The sequence below is a fragment of the Zonotrichia albicollis genome, chromosome 25 (genome assembly GCF_047830755.1).
Source record: "Zonotrichia albicollis isolate bZonAlb1 chromosome 25, bZonAlb1.hap1, whole genome shotgun sequence".
In the NCBI taxonomy this organism is placed as follows: domain Eukaryota; kingdom Metazoa; phylum Chordata; class Aves; order Passeriformes; family Passerellidae; genus Zonotrichia; species Zonotrichia albicollis.
The window spans coordinates 364,121-378,260 of record NC_133843.1 but is presented as its reverse complement, the minus strand read 5'-3'; the positions used below and the strand labels follow the sequence as shown (position 1 = coordinate 378,260).

Genomic DNA, 14,140 nt, shown 5'->3' with positions numbered 1-14,140 from the left:
TCTCCTCCCTCCGCAGCTCCCCCCGCAGCCGCGATTTGCGGCTCCAGACGCATCTGCGGCCGCACGCAGAGCCAATAATCACTGTGGGTCTGCCACCAGCCTGGCTGGCTCCGGGCACGGGCGGTGGCACCGCTGTCACCCCCCCGGGGTCGGGCTGACCCTGTCCCACCCCCGGCAAGGCTCTGGGGCCGCGGGGCTCGGGGTGCAGCGGGGATTGGGGAGCAGCGGGGATTGGGGAGCAGCGGGGCTCGGGGAGCAGCGGGGCTGTGGGGCCGCGGGGATTGGGGAGCAGCCGGGATTGGGGAGCAGCGGGGATTGGGGAGCAGCGGGGACTGGGGAGCAGCGGGGATTGGGGAGCAGCCGGGATTGGGGAGCAGCGGGGATTGGGGAGCAGCGGGGACTGGGGAGCAGCGGGGATTGGGGAGCAGCGCGGATTGGGGAGCAGCGGGGATTGGGGAGCAGCGGGGATTGGGGAGCAGCGGGGCTCGGGGAGCAGCGGGGATTGGGGAGCAGCGGGGATTGGGGAGCACAGGGGATTGGGGAGCAGCCGGGATTGGGGAGCACAGGGGATTGGGGAGCAGCGGGGATTGGGGAGCAGCGGGGCTCGGGGAGCAGCTGGGATTGGGGAGCAGCGGGGATTGGGGAGCAGCGGGGCTCGGGGAGCAGCGGGGCCCCTGCAGCCCCACACGGGCTGGAACGTGACTGCGCAGGGTGGGTGGGATGGGAGCGGCACGACCCGGAGCCGGCAGAGCGTGGGCAGCATCCCGGGGATGATTAATGCGGGGGGAGGCGGAGAGAGCCCCAGCCCGAGGGAGGGATGGCAGCGACAGCGACAGCGACAGCGAGGACCCGCCCGCAGTCACGGCCAGAGCTCCCCCCCTCGGGAGATGACAAATCGGGTTCGCCACCTGCTCCCACCTCTGCTGACTCACACCATGGGGTACCTGCGCTCCCACGCCGAGATTTGCCGGGGTTTGTTTATTGGGGGATCGTAATTGACAGGAGAAAATGGAAAATCTCCTGTGCTGCCTCTCCTGTCGCAGCCGAGGGGGGCTCTGGCTCCCGCCGGGCGGGATTCCCGGTGGGCTCATTCCCGGTGGGCTCTGCAGCCGCCCCCTCCCCACCGCGGCTGCGTTTGGAACAGAGGAACATCGGCGGCTCCTGAGGGTGCCATCCGGGCCGGCTGAGGGGGAGCAGCGCGGGCAGGGACGGAGCTGTCCCCGAGCCATCCCCGAGCCGTCCCGGAGCCGCGGCCGGGCTGCGAGTGCCCCCGCGCGGTGCGGGGATCGGGATGGAGCCGGGAAAGGGGCGGAGATGGGAGGGATGGAGCTGGGATGGATGGATGGATGGATGGATGGATGGATGGATGGATGGATGGAAGGATGGATGATGGATGGGTGATGGATGGATGGATGGATGGATGGATGGATGGATGGATGGATGATGGATGGAAGGATGGATGATGGATGGGTGATGGATGGATGGATGGATGGATGGATGGATGGATGGATGGATGGATGATGGATGGAAGGATGGATGATGGATGGGTGATGGATGGATGGATGGATGGATGGATGGATGGATGGATGGAAGGATGGATGATGGATGGGTGATGGATGGATGGATGGATGGATGGATGGATGGATGGATGATGGATGGATGGATGATGGATGGATGGATGGAGGGGTGGATGATGGATGGATGGATGATGGATGGGTGATGGATGGAGGGGTGGATGGATGGATGGATGGATGGAGGGGTGGATGGATGGATGGATGGATGGATGGATGGATGGATGGATGGATGATGGATGGATGGACAGACGGATGGATGGATGGATGATGGATGGATGGATGGATGGATGGATGGATGGATGGGTGATGGATGGATGGATGGATGGATGGATGGACAGACGGATGGATGGATGGATGGATGGACGGATGGATGGATGGATGGATGGATGGAAGGATGGATGATGGATGGATGGATGGATGGATGGATGGATGGAAGGATGGATGGATGGAAGGATGGATGGATGGAGATGGGATTTTGGAGGTGTTTTCCAGCCTTCCCTCCCCCAGGCTGTTCCCACCCCTGCAGTGACAGCCAGAATTCCTGATGGGGATCCCAGCAGCTCCTGCAGGGCAGGGGGAGCCGGGAATGCCCCATTGCCCCTTCCCTGCGGGCAAACCCAGCAGTTCCACCCCAACCAGCAGGGACAGAGGGAATTCTGCAGGGAAGGGACTGGATGGAACCTGATCCTCATTAGCCTGAAACCCATTTCAATTCAGCCAGGCCGGGCTCCTCCTTTGTCTTTCCTTTAATTGGACTCTCCCGCTGCTAAATGGGCAGCGTGACCACGGCCAAGGCCCTGAGAAAAGGGATTGGGAAGTGCAGGAATAACAGAATTCCTGGTAAATAAGGGGAATAATCAGGCTCTTCCTCTTTGTGGCCACCCCCGATTCCTGGCGCTCACCTCCCATCCATTTCTCCCCCTCTGTGGGATTTCATGGGCCCGGTCCTCATTCCTGTCCCCATTCCTGTCCCCATTCCCTGTCCCCATTCCCCCATCCCCTGTTCCTATTCCCTGTCCCCATCCCCTGTCCCCTCTCCTTCTTCTCCTCCCTTTGGCCTTTGTGCCCGGCCTGGAAATTCCTCCCTAAAAGGAGAATATTGGGAATTCTCTGCTCTTTATCTCATGCACTGAGATAAATGTGTGACGCAACTGGGGACCCACACATCAATTAATTAATTAATTAATTGGGCTCTCACGCACAAATTAATTGGCCGACACCAATAAATTAATTCTGCGCCCATGCATAAATTAATTGGGCGCCCATGCACGGAATAGCTGTGATGTAATCGGGCATTCATGCATTAATTAATTGGGTGCGCGTGCATGACGTCATTGGGCGCTCATGCATATGTTAATTGGGTGTTCATGCATAAATTAATTGGGCGGCCATGCATAAATTAATTGGGCACCCAGGTGTGATGCCAAGGTGGTCCTAAGGAGTGCTCAAGTGCGGCCTAATTAAGCAATCAGACCTGAATTAATTGCTTGGGGCTCATCAGGTGCCGTGCCTGGGCTAATTGGGCCCTCGTGCATAAATTAGCGGGTGTGGAGCTTTGGGGTACAGGGGGGTGTGGGGATGGGAAGGGCCCAAATCCCAAATCCCACTGGGAAAGGCCCAGCTGGAGCTGCTGGGAGCTGTGGTTCCCTCCCAGGATGGGTTTGGGATCCCCCAAATTCCCTTTTTGGGGTTTGGGCAGCAGGAATTCCCAAGAATTCCCTTCTCCAAGAATTCCCTTCTCCAGGTGCATTCCTGAGCTGTCTGTGATGGAGAGCTCAGGGTCACCTGGAAATTTGGACATCTTCATTAATCAATCCATAATTCTCATTTCAGGGCTCATCCACAGCCTCTGGAGCCTCCCCTGTTTTCAGGAATCTGAAAAAATCCCGCCCAGGCCTTCAAACCAACTCAGCGGCACTTGGGGAGGGAAAAGCTCTGTAAATTACACTTAATTAACATTTAATTAATGCGTTTGATGGCTTCCTGTGTTTCCATGCAGCGCCCTGGATCTGCCTGCACGAGAGGCTCCAGAATTGTGGAGGTGGAAATTGGGAACATTTCTGTGTTTTCCAGGGGGTTGGATCCCTTTTTCACCTTTGCCATGGGCTGGGAATCCCGGGATGGTGGCAGCTGTCCCGCAAATAAATTATGAATAAAATTACGGTATAATTTATAAAATAACTTATTAAAATTCTTATAAATTTATAAAATAATTTATAAACAAAATTCATATAAATTTTATAACATAATTTATAAAAAATTATAAATAAAAATTATAAAATGATTTATAAATAAAATCTGTTATAATAAACAGATATAAACATAATTTATAAATAAAAATGGTGTTAAATTTATTTTTAAAATATAAATTTTATAAAATTTTAAAAATAGAATTTATAAAATAATTTCCAAATAAAATTCTTGTAAAATTTATACAATAATGTACAAATAAAATCCGTAAAAAATTTATAAATTAAATCCTGATAGAATTCAAAAACCATTCCTGTGGGAGGCCGGGATTCCACCCCAGCTCCTCCATCCTCTCTCTCCAAACGGCTCACGACCGCCGCTTCTATTTATTAATTTTTTTCCCCTTTTCCATATGGTGCCAAGCCCGCCTGGGGCCGGTCCGGGCTGCAGCCAGCTGGGAACGGAGGGGGAACAGAGGGAACAGAGGGGGAACAGAGGGAACAGGGGCGGAGCAGCCCCCGGGCCCGGCAGGGGCGCAGCGGGACGGGAGAGGGCTGAGGGCCCGGGAGCGTCTCCCTGGAAACCGCAGCGTGGGAGCCGCGGAGAGCGCGGGCCTGGCCCGGCCTCAGGCCCTGCCCCGGCCTCAGGCCCTGCCCCGGCCTCCTTCCCTCCGCTGCCCTGGAATCCCTCCCTCACCCTGTCCCTGCCCCTGTCCCTGCCCTGCCTCTGGCTGCCCTGGAATCCCTCCCTCACCCCTGTCCTGTCCCTGTCCCTGTCCCTGCCCTGTGTCTCTCTCCCCGCTGCTCTGGAGTTGCCGCCTCGCCTCCCGCCCCAGAGCGCGGCCTTGTGTGGGTTTGTGGCTCAGCAAAGCTCGGGTTTAACTCAGCTGGAACTTGAGGGGAAGCCGAGGGGAGGGAGGGAGGTCATGGAAAGGGTGATGCGGGTCCCGAAGGGGATTCTCGGAAAAAGCAGAAGGGGGGGAAGAGGCCTTGCATCCCGTTTCCTTCTCGTTCTTAAAAAAAACAAAAAAAAACAACAAAAAAACCCCACAACCCCCTAAACCCCCCTCCCCCACAAAAAAAAAAAAAAAAAAAAAAAAACAAAAAAACCAAAAACCCAACCCAAGAAGTAGGAATTGCTCTGAAGGAAGGGCATCCAGGCTTTTTCCCAGTAATGGAACCATCTCTGGAGCTCCACCCTGCCCCATCCTTTATTTTGCCCTGTTCCGGTTTTTTTTTGTTGTTGTTGTTTTGTTTTTTGGTTTTTTTTTTTTTTTTTAGTTATTCCAGAAATTAATTTTAAAACCCGGAATCACTTCTCCCTTCTGGTGGGATTAACCCCCTCACCATTCAGAGCAGGAAACAGAGGGGGGTTTATTTTAATTTTCTTTTTTTATTTTTTTAATTCCAGCTCGCAGAGCCCCCGGCTCTGAATGACCCCTGAATGAGGAGCCTCTCAATTAAAAGTTTCCCATTGACGCCGCCTCAATGAGAGCGCGCTGGGGAATTCTCCGCGCCTCAATGGCCCCGGCCCTCGGCGAGTGGTGAGGGGCCGATGGACTTCCCACAATGTTTGTACACCTTCCTTTGTGGGGATTTTTCCCTCCGCTGAGCCAGAAACCTTTAACACATCCGCTCCCGGCGTGCCGCTCGTTGGGGACAGCGGGGACAGCGGTGCCACCGCCTCGGGATGAGCGCACCGAGCTGGGAATTCCATGAGAAAATTGAATTTTCGCGAGCGAGAGGAGCTCTGTGTCACCCCAGGGCGAACCCCTGGGTCGGGGAAGGGCTTTGGTGGCGCTTTGGTGGCACTTTGTCACGCTTTGGTGGCACTTTGGTGGCCCCAGGGAAAGCAGAGCCTCCCCTTCCATTCCCGCCCGCACAAAGGGGGCTCAATTCGGGGACAAAAAGCCCCCGGGACATTTCAGCACGGCCGAGGGCCCGGCTGACAGCGCTGATTGTCACGGCCTCATTAACCATGCTAATTAGCGGGCTGCCGGGGGCGGGCCCTGCATAATTTATTCGGTTTAATCTCATTAAAAGCGGGACGGGGAGTGCGGGGAGCCACGGGCGGAGCTGCTCCCGCTCCTTGGGACGGGTCCCGGTGCTCCAGGGGGGGACAGGAGGGGTGGAGGAGGGAGCTGAGAATGCTCAGGGGTTATTCCCATCATAGGTGGGAAATAAAGGAGTTATTCCCATCCTAGGAGGGGAATCCAGGGGTTATTCCCATCCTAGGGAGGAAAATCATGGAGTTATTCCCATCCACCCCAGTCTGAGGCTGCAAACCAGGGTTATAACCCCTGGGTTTCCCTCCTAGGATGGGAATAACTCCTTGATTCCAGTCCTAGGATGGGAATAACCCTGGATTTCTCCTCCAGGATGGGAATAACCCCTGGATTTTCCTCCTAGGATGGAAATAACCCTGAATTTCCCCCCAGACAAGCCTCTGCCCCCACTGAGTGAGGGGTGCAGGAGGTGTGCCCTGGATGATATTTGGAGTTTAAGCTGTTCCCAGAAATATCCCAGGAAATCCAGGCCAAATCAGGGTCAGAGCAAAGCAAAGCAAGGTAAGGAAGTCCTATTTAATTTTTGTTTCATTTTTGCCTTGCTCTGAGAACCTCCCCTCTATTCCATAGGGGCATCACTCCACGAGCACGGCACCGGCCTTGGCAGCTGGAGCGTGAAGTGGAAAGGAAAGAGCTTCTCCCAGGGGCTCTGGGGAGAGAATTTCCTGCAGAAATCCCTGGAGAAAGGCAGAGAATGAAGGGCAGGAGCAGCAGCTGCTGCCTGACACCCCCGAGGTGTCTCTGCGGTGGGTGGGAGATCTCTGAGATCCATTCCAACCCCAATTTCCCCATTATTTTATTATTTTCTCTATTTTTTTGTGCACTGCTTTTCACCTGCCGTCCTTTGGGGAATGTGGGAACTGAATTTTCCCATGATTTAATGATTTTGTCTATTTTTTTTTTTTTTTTTGTGCACACTGTTTTTCACCTGGCCTCCTTTGGGGCTGAATTTCCCCATGATTTTCTCTATTTTTTTTCCTTTTTTTTTTTGTGCTCTGCTTTTCTCTTGCCCTCCTTTGGGGAATGTGGGAACTGAATTTTCCCCATGATTTTATGATTTTCTCTATTTTTTTTTCCTTTTTTTTGTGCTCTGCTTTTCTCTTGCCCTCCTTTGGGGAATGTGGGACCCTTCCCAGCTGGAATTTGTGCTCCCTCTCAGGGATGAGGAGGGGTCTCAGCCACCCAGTGCCCCCTGAATTTGCCTCCAGGGCCGTGCTGGGGGCTGGCAAAGCCACATCCTGTGGAGCAGAAGGAGCAGGAAATTGGGAGCACGTTCCTGCATCAGGCTGCTCTTTTAGGGATGATCAGCCTAAAACATCTCCCCAGCCCTAACCCCGTGCTGATCCCACTGTGGGCCCCACGGATGTGGGGAGATCTGGGAATCGGCTGGTTTGGAGATGGGGAAGGAGGAATCTCAGTCTGGAGTTGGGGAGCAGAGCCAGACCAGCTCTGTTCCCACCCACAACCAGGCTGGGATAACTGGGGGGGCTCCAGGGGGATTTTGGAGCCTCTCCTTGTGTTTAAAGGTGGCCTAAAACCAGAGGGAGCCCCTTTTTCCATGGGCTGGGGGAGGCAGGACGTGGGGAAGGGGTTTGAACTAAATGAGGAGAGGTTTAGGTGGGTTTTGGGAAGGAATTCTTCCCTGGGAGGGAGGGGAGGCCCTGGCTGAGGTGATTCCATGGATTCCCCATCCCTGGAGGTTCAAGGGGTGTTCAAGGTCCCTTCCAACCCTTTTGCCCACACACAGCTGGGATGAAGGAGCCAAACAGAGCTGGGGATGGGAGGCAGGCACAATTTCAGGCTGGGATCCCTGCTCAGGGAGTCCAACAGAAGCCCTGGCAGAGCTCTGCAGGCCTGGGGAGCATCCATGTGGAATTCCCTGCTCCATGTGCTCCCTGGGGAGCATCCATACGGAATTCCCTGCTCCATGAGCTCTGCAGGCCTGCCCTGCCCTCCCTGGGGAGCATCCATGTGGAATTCCCTGCTCCATGTGCTCTGCAGATGGCTGCAGCACATGCGGGGGGGATTCCAAAGGCAGGGGACACAAATGCAGAGAGAAATGAATTGAATTGAATTCATGCCCGTGTTGGAAAAGCTTTAATCTGCCCTCCCTCCGCCAGGCTTTGATGCTTCCCTCGGCCTTTGGAGTTTTGAGGGATGGGGTTTGGAGCGTCCCAGGGAGGTTTTGTGGAATTGGAAATCCCGGATCCTGCTGTGGGGGGAGTTGGGAAGGATGGGGAGACCCTGGAGTCTCCATCCCAGGGCGCTGTGGCACCCTCAGGGGTGGGAAGGGATCCACAGGGGTCAATCCAACCCCTGGCCCTGCACACACACCCCAAAATCCCTCCCTGGGGAGCCCCCTCAGAGGGAGAATGCCCTCAAACCCATCCCATTCTCCCTGGCACAGCTCCAGCCATTCCCTGGGTCCCGTCCCGTCACAGAGAGCCGGGATCGGAGCTGTCCCGGCCCGAGGAGCCGCTCCAGGGGCACACACAGCACGCAGCTGCAGCCAGGGGCTGCTGCGGCTCCCGGGATCGGGAACAATCCCGCTTTTAGTGGGAACACACGGCTGACATCTGGGGAACGCGGGCTGCTGCAGCTCCGGGGAACAATCCCGCTTTTTGTGGGAACACACGCCCACAGCTGGGAGCCAGGGGTTGCTGCAGCTCCAGGAAGGCTTCAAGGATCGGGAACAATCCCGCTTTTAATGGGAGCACACGGCTGACATCCGGGAGCCAGGGGCTGCTCCAGCTCTGGGAACAATCCCGCTTTTAGTGGGAACACACGGCTGGCAGCTGGGGGAACAGGAAACAGGAAACTTCCCGGCAACGGCGTGGCCCTGGGACATGGGGATGGCACTGGGAATGTCACCAGGATGCCATTGGGAATGGCCCAGGAATGCCACTGGGAATGCCCTGGGAGTGACACTGGGAGTGGCACGGGAAACATCATTGGGAATGGCACAAGAAATAGCACAGGAATGTCATTGGGAATGCCACAGGGACGCCATGGAAATGTCATTGGGAGCACAATTCGGAATAGCACTGGGAATGGCGCTGGGAATGCCGCAGAGCTCGGGAATTCCAAGCCCAGGGTCGCGCTGGATGGGCCGGGCTCCGAGGGGAGGGTGGGGTCCCTCAGCGGGGAGGGGCCGGGGGCGCTCCCGTCGGTGTCGCCGCCCCGTCGGTGTCGCCTCCCGGTCCGTCCCCGCGGCTCCCCCGGGCCGCTCGTGCCCTCTGCCGGTCCCTGCCCGGATGGAGCCCGCGGATCTGCGGCTGTGAAATCCCCGCAGCAGCCCGGGAGAGCTCGGGAGGGCAGGGATGGGTCGGCATGCAGGGATGGTCCATCCCGGTCGGGGCTGGGTTGGCATGCAGGGATGCAGGAGCTGTGGGAGAGCGGAGTGACAGAACCCCGGGATGGTCGGGATGGAAGGCACCTTCCATCCCACCCCATTCCCCGGGCAGGGACTCTTCCCACCAGCCCGGGACGCTCCAAACCCCGTCCTCGGACACTCCCAGGGACGGGACATTTCTGGGCAGCCCCCTCCCGTGTCCCACCTTCCTTTCCCTGCTGTCCCCGTGCTGTCCCCACCCGCCTCTCTGCTGCTCCGCAGCTTCCCCCCGGTTTTCCTGCACTTTTCCTGGAGCTGCAGCGCCGTTTCCATCCACGAGAGGGCACTTTCCTCTCGCGTTTGCTGCTGCGGCCCAGGAAAGGCTGGAAGGGGAACGTGGATGTTTCTCCCGGTTCCTGGGGATGTTTCTCCCAGTTCGTGGCTTTTTGGGATTCCCTGCCCAGCTCTTTCCCAATTTTTCCTCACTTCTTCTCGCCAGGAAGAAAGGAATTGGTGAGAAGCTTCTCTGGAGTTTTTCCTTGGGCCCTGCTGAGATGGGCTCTGGGGTCCCTCCCGGGATTCTGTGGATCCTGCAGGGCAGCAGAGGGAGGCTGGGCTGCTCTCACCCTCCTGGCTCCTTTTCCCCTCCTCTCCCCGTGCCAGCACCTTCCTCTCTCATCCCCAATCCCCCATTTCCCTCTGCACTGCGGGATCCATTGATTTTCCAGTCACTGGGAGCGACACCCACTCCCATGCTGGCTGTCCCCACTTTATGGGATTTCATCCACTCAGCCCTGCTGCTGCCAGGGGCTCCAGCCAGCCCTTCCATTAAATCTCCTGTGCTGATCTCTAATTGAACGTTCCCTGCCTGCTGCTCATCCAGCCTTGGGAGCCTTCCAGGGCTGCAGGGAGGGAAGGGAAGGGAAGGGAAGGGAAGGGAAGGGAAGGGAAGGGAAGGGAAGGGAAGGGAAGGGAAGGGAAGGGAAGGGAAGGGAAGGGAAGGGAAGGGAAGGGAAGGGAAGGGAAGGGAAGGGAAGGATGGAGGTGGCACTGGCAGGGGGACCCGGCCTCAGTGGGGTGAGGAATCAGGTGGGAACTTTCCCTCTGCTGCTGCATCTCCTGGGGGACGGATGGAGATGGATGTGGCACGGGGAAATCCACTTGGATGGGATTGAAATGGGAATCCTCCTGGCTGGAGGAGGAGAGTGAAGGGGAAAGTCCTGAGGAAAAGGGATCTGGTGACAGTTCCTGATGGCACTGGACAGGTGTCCCAAAAATGAGAGGAATAATAATAATAATAATATATATATATAATAGAGGGAAAATGGATATCCTCCTGGCTGAAGGAGGGGAATGAAGGGGAAGGTCCTGAGGAAAATGGGATCAGGTGACAGTTCCCAATGGCACTGGACAGGTTTCCCAGAAATGAGAGGAATGAAGGGGAAAGTCCTGGGGAAAATGGGGTCAGGTGTCGGTTCCTGATGGCGCTGGGCAGGTTTCCCACAAATGCTGTTTGCTTGTCCCCAGGGCAGGGCAGGCTGCAGCACCCTGGGACAGGGGGAGGTGTCCCTGGAAGGGAGGGCTGGATTGGGACGATCCTGAAGCTCTTCCACAGCCCAAACCATTCCCAAATTCCATGAAAACGAGGGAAGGGGATATTTCATGATTCCATGGAAACGAGGGAGGGGTTTCAGCAGCAGAGAGCTCTGCCCACCCTGCTCTGGGGGCTCTGCCCTCAGACCCCTCTGGCACGTCAGGCTTGATCCCCTCTGATCCCAATCCAGCCCAGCCCTGGGATTGGCCCATCCTGGAGCATCTCCCGGGCTCTGGCAGAGTTTTGGGAGAAGGGGAAGGGGCAGAGGTGCTGCTCCCACCCCCCCGTCCAGCTCCTGCTCTGGGCTGGGGGCCTGGACCCCCCAAACTGGGACAAAACCAGTGCAGGAGGGATGAAGCCAGCTTTAAACTGGTTTCTCACTGGGGTAGAGCAGGATATCCAAGGAGGTGAGGGCTCCAGCACCAGCCAGCCTGGTTTGGCCACGTTTGCCATAAAAAGCAGCAATTTAATGAATGTTTGTGCCCTGCCAGCCTTTCCCAGGCCCAGCATCCTCGCAGGAGCCGCCTGCCCCTTCCCGTGGAGATTCCTGGGGCACTCCGGGTCTCCAGCAGGGCTTGATTGACTCAATTACAGAGCCAGAGGAGAGAGGGAGCTGCTTGCAGCAAATCCTGCCTGACTGGACTGGGAGCCAGCCCTGGGCAAGGCCCTGGTCCCAGGCTGAGCTTTGGTTTGAGCAGATTTCCTTCCCTTTCATCAAAGCCTCTGCATTCAACTTCTGCCTGTTCCATTTCGGGATGTTCTCCTTTGTTTGGTTCCCGGGGAGGGGATGGGATCCGACAGCTCTGCAGGGCAGGATCCTGTTCCTGACCCCAGACCGTTTGGGGTGGAGGGGGCTTTGAAGATCACCCCATTGCCATGGCAGGGACACCCAGCACCCCAGGGCGCTCCAGCCTGGCCGTGGGCACTCCCAGCGATGGGGCGGCCACAGCTTATCAGGAAATCTGCTCCACCCTCACCTACAGCTCCTGGAATGGGGGAAACCAGCCAGGAGCATTGCTTGGAGTGGGACCCAGGCTGCAATCAGCTCCTGCAGCCCCAGAGCCTCCCTGCTGCCCGAGTGCCCGCTGTGCCAGGTGCCAGGGCACTGCCGGGCACTGCCAGGGTGCCCCCAGCCCCGGGGCCAGCAGTGCCATTGTCACTGCCCCAATGCCTCCTGTGCCAGGGCACTGCCAGGGTGCCCCCAGCCCCGGGGCCAGCAGTGCCATTGTCACTGCCCCAATGCCTCCTGTGCCAGGGCACTGCCGGGCACCGCCAGGGTGCCCCCAGCCCCGGGGCCAGCAGTGCCATTGTCACTGCCCGAATCCCCCCTGTGCCAGGGCACTGCCAGGGTGCCCCCAGCCCCGGGGCCAGCGGTGCCACTGTCACTGCCCCAATGCCTCCTGTGCCAGGGCACTGCCAGGGCACTGCCAGGGTGCCCCCAGCCCCGGGGCCAGCAGTGCCATTGTCACTGCCCGAATCCCCCCTGTGCCAGGGCACTGCCAGGGTGCCCCCAGGACCTGCGATGCCATTGTCACTGCCCCAATGCCCCCTGTGCCAGGGCACTGCCAGGGTGCCCCCAACCCCGGGGTCAGCGGTGCCATTGTCACTGCCCGAATCCCCCCTGTGCCAGGGCACTGCCAGGGTGCCCCCAGCCCCAGGGTCAGCCGTGCCACTGTCACTGCCCGAATCCCCCCTGTGCCAGGGCACTGCCAGGGTGCCCCCAGCCCCGGGGCCAGCGGTGCCACCGTCGCTGCCCGCAGGGCACACGGGCGGGGCTGCGGCCGCTCCGCTCCCCTCCAGCCCCGCTCTCCAGCCGGGATTATGTGTCTGGACAAGCCCTCGGCAGCTGTTTGCAGCTCTTGCCTAACAAAGAGCACTTTGATGGCTTCGGGGAAGGAGCAGCAGCGGGGTTTGCAGCTGAGCCAAGCGCGCAGGGGCTCAGGAACGCTCCCAAACGGGGGTGTGGGCACTCAGGGGCACCCAGGGGCTCTGTGCCCCTGGCACTGCCCTCCCTGCCTGCCCCCAGACACCCCCAAGCTTGGCTGGACGGTGCACCAGCCCCACTCGTGCTGCTGAAACCCAGCCCAGCCGGCCTGGGGCTGAAAATTGGGGTTTTCCTGGTGGGCTCAGCTTTTCCCCCTGTGCCCCTGCTCGCCCCCCTTTCTCCCCCACGGAGAGCTGCTCTGGAGTGCCTGAGTCAGAGCAGCGCTAATGGATGAGGCTGCAGCTCCTGGAGAGCACTTTGGATAATTGGGAGGCCGTGCCAGGATGCGCTGCCCCGGCAGCTCCCGAGCAGCTGACACAGGAGCTGGAGGCTCCTTGGCTCCCCTCCCGCTCCCTGCAGCAAACGCGGCGGCCTTGGAGGGACCGGGCTGCACCCAGGTGGGCTCAGCTCAGATAAAGGCTTAGGGCAGCTCTGGGTCCTGCCAGAGCTCAGGGAGCTTCCCTGGGCTTCCCTTCTCCCCCACAGCCCACAAAGGGGTTTGGAGGGGAAAGGACCAGGGAATCATGGAAAGGGTTGGGTGGGAAGGGCCCTTTAAGGTCAGCCAGCCCCGCTGCCCTGCATTGAGATTTCCCCTGGATTTTCCCCTCCTCTCCTGCCACTTCTTGTTGGGGTTCTGAAATTCAGATTCAGAGCTTTGCAGGGGATCCAAGAGGCAGATCCAGGGAAAGGAGCAGGCTGCTCTCCATCCATCCATGGATCCATCAATCCTTCCATCCATGGATCCCTCTATCCATTCATCCATGGATCCCTCTATCCATCTCTCCATGGATCCTTCTATGGATCCATCCATCCATCCATCCCTCCATGGATCCTTCCACCCATCCATCTATCCATGGATCCATCCATCCATGGATCCCTAGATCCACGAATCCATGAATCCATGAATCCCTCCATCCATCCCTCCATCCATCCCTCCATCCATCCATCCTTTCCCTGGCTCTCCCTGAGGCTGTTCCATCTTTTCCTTCCCAACCCCGCTCCCTGCCAGGCCAGCAGGTGCAGAGCACCCCCAGCTCCCCTTTTCCTGCTCCCCTGTCCCTGGGCTGAGCCAGGGAGTGACTCCCGTGGGGTTTGGGTGTTTCAGCCTCTCTGGGACCGCATCCCCGGCGTTGTCCCGGTTCCAAACCGGGACAAAGCGGGAGGGGAGCGCTCAGTGCCGCGGGCAGGAAGAGGTTAAAGCCGCTGCCCGCTCCGCTCGGTGTGTGTGTGTGCGGAATGACGAATGCAGAGCCGAGCTTCGGGCACATTCACATCCCAGCAGCGCTGCCTCCTCTCAGCGTGGCCCCGCAGGATGAAATATTCCCCGGTCATCCCCTCTGTGTGACTCACAAACTGATTCCGGAGAGGAGAAATCTTTTCAATCCTCACACTTTCAATGTCT

The 14,140-nt window shown here is 58.0% G+C and overlaps 1 long non-coding RNA gene across 1 annotated transcript; it reads left to right on the top strand.

The window, feature by feature from the left end:
• Nucleotides 1-638: 638 nt before the first annotated feature.
• On the top strand, nt 639-3,546 carry LOC141731809 (uncharacterized). The gene is made up of 2 exons (XR_012583745.1): nt 639-972; nt 3,408-3,546. It is a non-coding gene; the product is annotated as an uncharacterized LOC141731809 (long non-coding RNA).
• Nucleotides 3,547-14,140: the final 10,594 nt, after the last annotated feature.